The 7,251-nt window shown below is 48.2% G+C and overlaps 1 long non-coding RNA gene across 1 annotated transcript; it reads right to left on the bottom strand.

Annotated features, from left to right (window-relative positions):
• Positions 1-4,172: 4,172 nt before the first annotated feature.
• On the bottom strand, positions 4,173-6,398 carry LOC307068634. The gene is made up of 2 exons (XR_013811462.1): positions 6,129-6,398; positions 4,173-4,410 (listed from the first exon to the last, which is right to left on the bottom strand). It is a non-coding gene; the product is annotated as an uncharacterized lncRNA (long non-coding RNA).
• Positions 6,399-7,251: the final 853 nt, after the last annotated feature.

Below are 7,251 nucleotides of genomic sequence, written 5' to 3'. Positions count from 1 at the left end.
AACACTGCGCCACCAGGGAAGCCCCAACCTAGTTCTTTTAAAAATTGTTACTTTATTATTATCTCTCACCGCTCTGGGGATAAACTGGACTCAGCTAGGTGTCTGGAGCTGTCAGATGCTCATGGGTTGGCAGTTGGATGGGGCTGGAATTGTCTCAAGGCTCATGCACACACCCAGCACCTGGGCTGGGACGGCACCTAGCTGGGGACCGGAACATCATCTTAGGCATCTTTGTTTCTCCAGGTGATCTCTCCTCGTGGTCTCTCAAGCAGTGACTTCAATGCAAGGCGGGCTTCTTACACAGTGCCTCAGGGCTCCCATGGCACATGTGCTGGGAAGGAAAAAAGCCAAGTGATAGCTTACCCCCTTCATGACATCAGAGGCTCTTAGCATCACTGTGACCATCCTTTTAGTGGAGGAAGTCACCAAGGCCCCCTCGGGTTCCAGGGGAGGGGGGACAGGGACCTACCTCCTGATGAGAGAAGCACATGGTTCTGGAAAAGCGTGTTTGGGAAACACCGTGTGCCACATGCAGAAGACGAGTTGAGACATGGGTGCCTGATAATGACTCATTTTAGAAGATGAAACCCAAAGAGATTAACTGTCTTCCCCAAAGCCATCCAAGACCAGATCTGCTGCCTTGGAGAGAGTCCAGGGTTGGGTCTGACCTCACTGGAATAAGGATGACAGTGAGAGGCAATTGTGGACACACCTCCCCACCAGCTCCTTTGTGTACTGTGGCCTCTCCCAGGAGACAGAGAGGGCCTTCCTATTTCTCCTATGCATCAACCTGTGGGTTTGAGACAGCTAAATACCAGTGACTAGCCAAGGATGAAGAGCAAGGTGAATTCTTTTTTCAGTTTTTATTAAGATCAAGGGAACCCGGTTACTGGCAGACGTGACCTTTGCATCTTTCCTTCTGGCTCTAATGGCACGCTCTTAGAACATGTAACAGATCCACTGAACCAGATGTAAAGAAGCTTATGAGCCAATGCCATTCTGCTTCCATTTGGGATGCAGAAAGCTAATCCACAAATGGATTCTTTCTGACACTGGGTATGGATGAGGTTGAGCTAGGTTGAATCTGTCTCTATTTGGTAGCCATCCCAGGACATGTGGCCTGTGTTTAATCTGTTCCCATTGTGATACTCTTACGCCCCCAATTTCCTGTCCTCCCCAAAACATATGGGAGACAGAATGAGGGCAAAATGATTTCCAGGGCTTCCCTGGTGGCGCAGTGGTTGAGAGTCCGCCTGCCGGTGCAGGGGACACGGGTTCGTGCCCCGGTCCGGGAAGATCCCACATGCCGTGGAGCGGCTGGGCCCGTGAGCCATGGCCGCTGAGCCTGCACATCCAGAACCTGTGCTCCGCAACGGGAGAGGCCACAACAGTGAGAGGCCCGCGTACCGCAAAAAAAAAAAAAAAAATTTTTTTTTAAATAAATAAAGAAAATGATTTTCAGTCCAGTATGCCTGAGGCATATTTGAGCCTGGATATGAATCAGGACTCAGTTAGTCCAAGAATCTCCATAGATGCTCTTGGTGTTGGACAGGACAGACTAGGTTAATTTTTGGTGCTGAGAGAAGGGAAGGAATGTGGGTTTCCTTCAACAGGTAAATGACTGCATGACAATTGAATTCTTATGCAGTATTAAGGTTCCTGTGAACAGCATCTTAAATTCATCATTGACTAAATTCTATAGAGATGATGAGCTTGGATGGCATCTCATTTCTCATCTTCTGAGAAAGAGAACGTTGGGTCAAAGTACCTGAATGGATTGTCACTTCCTTGGGGTCATTTTTATGCCAATGAAGATTCTAGGAATGCATCTTTGTGACCTCAGGTTATTCATACATGATGATCATTCAAGTCCAGAACTCAGGTGACATTTGAAGGCATTGAAGACAACTCAATGTTTTGTGGGGGAGCAGTTTGTACTGTTTTTGTTAGGATAGCTCTTTGGGGGATATGTGATGGATTAATAAAGAATTTAACCTTGAATCGTAGGAATCACCCGTCAATAGCCTAGGTTTATTCCTTGTCAGTTCTATTGTGGAACTGTCTTTTGGGGGTAAGGATCTTCCTGGAAGATGTGTGAAATCACAGAACGCAAAGAGCATGTCCCTGCCCGCCACACCCCCATCCAAAGCTGGACTTGTTCACAATAAACCCAAACTACAAATCTGAAATAAGTGGGTCCTTCTTGTAACATTGAATCCAGGGCACTTACTGTGGGAGGGGAAGTTGGCGTATGAACTATGGGCACTTCTGTGAAAAAAGAAATACAGGGCTTCCCTGGTGGCGCAGTGGTTGAGAGTCCGCCTGCCGATGCAGGGGACACGGGTTCGTGCCCCGGTCCCGGAAGATCCCACATGCCACGGAGCGGCTGGGCCCGTGAGCTATGGCTGCTGAGCCTGCGCGTCCGGAGCCTGTGCTCCGCAACGGGAGAGGCTGCAGCAGTGAGAGGCCCGCGTACCGCAAAAAAAAAAAAAAGAAATATAAAGTTGAGTAAAACGTTGACAGTTTTTATCGTTTTTTTCCTCCATGAAACAAACACAGGTTTGGATCTTTTGAGCTGCTAATTTTATGCTCAATGCATGACTTTAACCTACTGGTATATTAGTTTCCTGTAGCTACTGTAACAAATTGCCACAAGTTAAGTGGCTTAAAGCAACACATATTTATTATCTCGCAGTTCTGAGGATCAGCAGTCCCAAATGGGTCTCACTGGGTTAAAATCAAGGTGTCACCAGGACCGTGTTCCTTCTGGAGGCTCTAAGGGAGAATCTTTCCCTTCCTCTTCAAGCTTTAAAGCTGCCCACATTCCTTGGCTTGTGGCCCCTCCTCCCTTGGCAAAGCCAACAACGGCTGGTTTAGTGTGTCTCATGTTGCATCTCTCTGACACTGACCTACCTCCCTCTTCCACACCTAAGCTTCCTTGTAATGAAATAACAATGAGCACATCCAGGTAATCCAACATAATCTCCCTATTTTAAGGCCAACTGATTAGGTAACTTAATTCCATCTGTAACTTTAATTCTCATTTGTCATGTGTCTGTCCATTTGGACTCCTAAAACAGAAACTTCACAAGCTGGGTGGCTTATAAACAGCAGACATTTACTTCTCACAGTTTTGGAGGCTGAGGAGTCCACGATCAAGACAGAGCAGGTATCTGGTGGACGGCTGTCTTCTCCCTGTGTCCTCGCATGGCAGAAGGGGCAAGAGATCTCTCTGGAGTCTTTTTCATAAGGAAACTCATTCCATCCATGAGGGCTCCACCCTCATGACCTAATGACCTCCCAAAGGCACCGTCTCCTAACACCATCATATTGGTGACCTCAACTTGCATTGAGTGAAAAGTTAGTGTAAAGAGCCAGAGAGCTGCTCACACATACAGGATAAATCAGCAGGGGTCTTGACTCAACTACCAAACCCTCCGAAGGAATTGAGAGCAGGGTGAGGTCAGCATCCTCATCCTTCCCCTTGCTGTCTGCGGTCTCTTTCCCTTGGTGTTCAGTCCCTTCTTCCTGTGTTCCACGCTCTATTGCCTTCATTGAATTGTGCTTTCCGTAAGGACTTGTTTTTCCACAGCATTTACTTGCATTATATCATGTCCACATGGAGAGACATGCTTTGTCCAAGTCAGCTTTGTCATTCAATTGATAATAATTTATGAAGCAATGTCTCCCCTCAGTGACCAGCACATATGTGAACAGGACAAAGTCCACGCCCGTAGAGATCTCATAGCCCAGTAGAGAATTAGAAGTTTATCCACATGTGCACAAGGCATATGAGTAAGAAGCGTAAACCAAAAGGAAGTGGGGACTTGGGGAGAACGGAGGAGAGAGGGGTTCCCCCTGGGCAGGTCGGTTGTGGTTTCCCGAGGCAGGTGGTGATCCGGTGGGACTGGACCGACGGGGTGTGTGCTTGAGGGGTGATGTGGGTTAGGTAGGGGCACCCTGGGGCGGGAAGCAGGAAGGACAAAGCACACGTCATTGGACAGCACAAAGGGGGGCTGGGGAGGGTCAGGTGGCCCCAAGGAACACGGGCATCCCACTGTGGTGTCCCAGATGGTTACTACGGGGAGCTTAGGACAGCGTCCTCAAGGGTTTCGGAGGTCGCTTGTAATCACACACCACACAACAACCGCACTGGCCAGAGGGCTAGTGTCTTTGCCTTTGAACATAGAAGTTTAATCTGGTTAAAATTTTATATGATTTTTAAAAGGGCGCAGTTTCTGACCACTTCTGTCACAGCCGTTTCTTCACCTTATTATTATATCCTCTTGCAGCATTTTATCCAGTTGAAGAAACAGGTGCCCATCTGTATCGTATTTGAAGGGCACCGGAGCGGTACACAGACACCTCCATTCCTATGGCAGCAGCGAGGCTTTGTTAATAGAGTACAACCTAAAAAGAAAATGAAGGAGGCAAAGGAGTGTCAGAAATAAAAGCACCTGTGTCAGAAAGGCCACCTGTGTCCCCTTTGAGTGAGTGCCCAGGGGCTTTGTTTCCCGAGGCTGTGGCTATGCCATCATGACAACAAGACATAGGTCTAGGATGATGTGGATCCAGCTTGCAGACAGTGACTGGCACTGCCTAGGCTCCAGTGGCTCCTCACTTTTCCAGAACCAGACTGTGGAAGGCTCTGACGTGTGACTGAGGGCCTAGGATGTGAGAAGGGCTCCGTGCGGGGTCAGCTCCATCACGAGAGCAAGGACCACCTCGAAGCTATGCTACGCCAGCTTTCACACCATGCCAGTGGTTTCAGAGTCAGAAACAGCCAGCAGGTGTCCATTTTTATCATTTTGTCTTCCAACTCATTTAGGTGATCAAGTAGTCAAGCTGAGATAGGCGCAAAAGATGCAGCCGAAAGTGAAAGAATTGTTTAAAGAGAACTCAATATCGAAGTAACTTACAGTTGAAAATAACAATGGTTAAGAAAAAAAAACACTTTTGTAATACTGTCTCTACTATCTCAGAATTCTCTCAGATCTGGTCTGTGTCATCCTTCCTTTACCCCTCCCTTTGTGGCTTCCTTCTGACCTTTGTATCTTTCTTACACTCCTGTTCTCCTAACTCATTTTCCTCCCTCCCTCCCTGCTACTGTTCTAAGTGTTGGATTATCACCATAAAACAAAACTGATAAAACAAGGGCTTTTCAACATAATTTCTTTCCAACATCTAATCAGTTGTCTCAGGTCTCAGCCTCCCCATTTTCTCTCTCCCTCCCTCTCTCCTTCCTTTCTTCCTCCATCCTTTTATCCTACTTCCATAGATACCAAGGGTAAAATGAAAATTAGGCATCCAATGTTGAAAACTGCTTTGGATGCGCTGCCTCAAAACTGTGAACCAAGGGTAGTGCTTTCAGGGACATGTCCTGGAGGACCTTCCCGCTGAGAAGGCAAAGCACGGAATGCTCCAAACGGCAGTTCCCCAAGTCCAGGCTGAGCCTTACTATCCTCTGGGATTCTCTGATTACCCAGAGACTCTACCCTTTAAATATAAAGATTTATTTATTAATTCATTATTATTTTGTTAATGGAAATCTTTTTTCTTTTTTTTTTCTTTTTTTGATGTGGACCATTTCAAAGTCTTTATTGAATTTGTTACAATGTTGCTCCCGTTTTATATTTTGGCTTTTTGCCCCCGAGGCATGTGGGATCTTAGCTCCCTGACCAGGGATTGAACCCGTACCCCCAGCCTTGGAAGGCGAAGTCTTTACCACTGGACCGCCAGGGAAGTCCCAATTATAAAGATTTATAAAGCAACATTCTGCACTTCTGTCCTTGGACGAAATCAAATTTCTTATCTTTATTGAAAAAGAAGAGTTGCCTACCAGAGGCTTCCTCTGTTTCCTCCACATGAAAAACAGTGAGGAGATGGACTTAGGAGCTGGTGACTCCTACATAATGGCTTAGAAACGGCTGGGAATTGTGCAGGAAGGTTCTCAGACTCCTTCCACACCAAAGGACACGGCGCTGGGTTCTCATGAGCAATCCGTACAGTCTATTTAGTCTGATCGTGTGCAGACAGGGAAGAGGGACAGAGAGAGGGAGAGACAGGAGAGAGTGACTCTCCTATCCTTTCCATCCGCTCATCCCTCCGGCTTCCGGGGCCCAGCTTACCTGACGCAGGCAACAGGAACACGAAGAGGATCGCGAGGAGGTAATGGAGCCTCATGCTGGCGTCTGGGGAGCTTTACAGCAGCTGAAACGGGAGAGGAGGCTGGGCTTTGCCCTTTTTAAAGGTTCCAGATTACCCGGAGAATTCAGTATTGCTACAGACTTGGTAATTACAGAGCCTCTTCCCTGTGTCTCATGGGAAGGGCCTTTAGAACACAAAGCAGAGTCAGTCACCCTTATGCTAATCAGGCCACATGAAACCCCAGGAAAACCTTTCCTGCTGCCCTTGGGACCAGAAACTTCTTCCTGCACTGAGTTCAGCTGGAGGGTGGGGGGTGGGATGAGGCGCGGGGCCCGTCTCCCCTGGGGAACAGACTTCTTGCTGCTCGTTTGCTGCCCCTGGAACCTTTGAGTCTTGCCCACTTTGTTTTTTCCTGAGAGTCTGGGATTATTTCAGGCCAAACCAGGAACTAGTCCCTCCCAAGGCAGTTTCAGTCCCTGGGCGTGAAACAGGGCTTGCTGAAACCCAGCCTCCCTAGAGATAGTCACATTTTTCCAGGCCCAAGGAGAGCTTTGGGACACTGAGGGAAGAGAGACCCCCACGTAGGCTCTTATGGGATGGCAACATTCATGTGAAAGTCTCCCAAAATGTGTCATCATCTCAATGGGACAGGTGGTGGCGCAGATGCGCGCTCCATTTCCTTTCAACAGAGAAAGACTGGAAGGATGATGCTGTCACTGGACGCATCTCCTCGGTCTAATATCACGAAGCAGGGACAGCCGTGGAGATCCCTTGACTGGGTTACTCAGGGCGACATCCGTCACTAAGTGACTTTAGTATTTGAGAGCCTGTGGCCTGTCTGCTTTTCAGAAATGCCAAAGCTCATGATCAGACTTGCCACTTGGATCTTGTGGTGAAGCTCAGAGTGGAACTGCAAGTCCTTTATGCCCCCTGGGGGACCCAGTCCTGAAGGAGCTCCTGAAGCTTCAGGCCTGTTTGAGGTCCCCCGCTGTGGCTCAGAGCCTCTCAGGCTCAGCAAAGCCAATGGAGGCCGCCGGAAGTGGACACAGCCCAGTGCCTGGCGCTCGGGGGTCGGGTTTTTCTGAGGGAAAATAGGTTGTATTA

The sequence above is a fragment of the Hyperoodon ampullatus genome, assembly GCF_949752795.1.
Source record: "Hyperoodon ampullatus genome assembly, chromosome: 20".
NCBI classification, from domain to species: domain Eukaryota; kingdom Metazoa; phylum Chordata; class Mammalia; order Artiodactyla; family Ziphiidae; genus Hyperoodon; species Hyperoodon ampullatus.
This window is presented reverse-complemented; position numbering and strand designations above follow the sequence as displayed.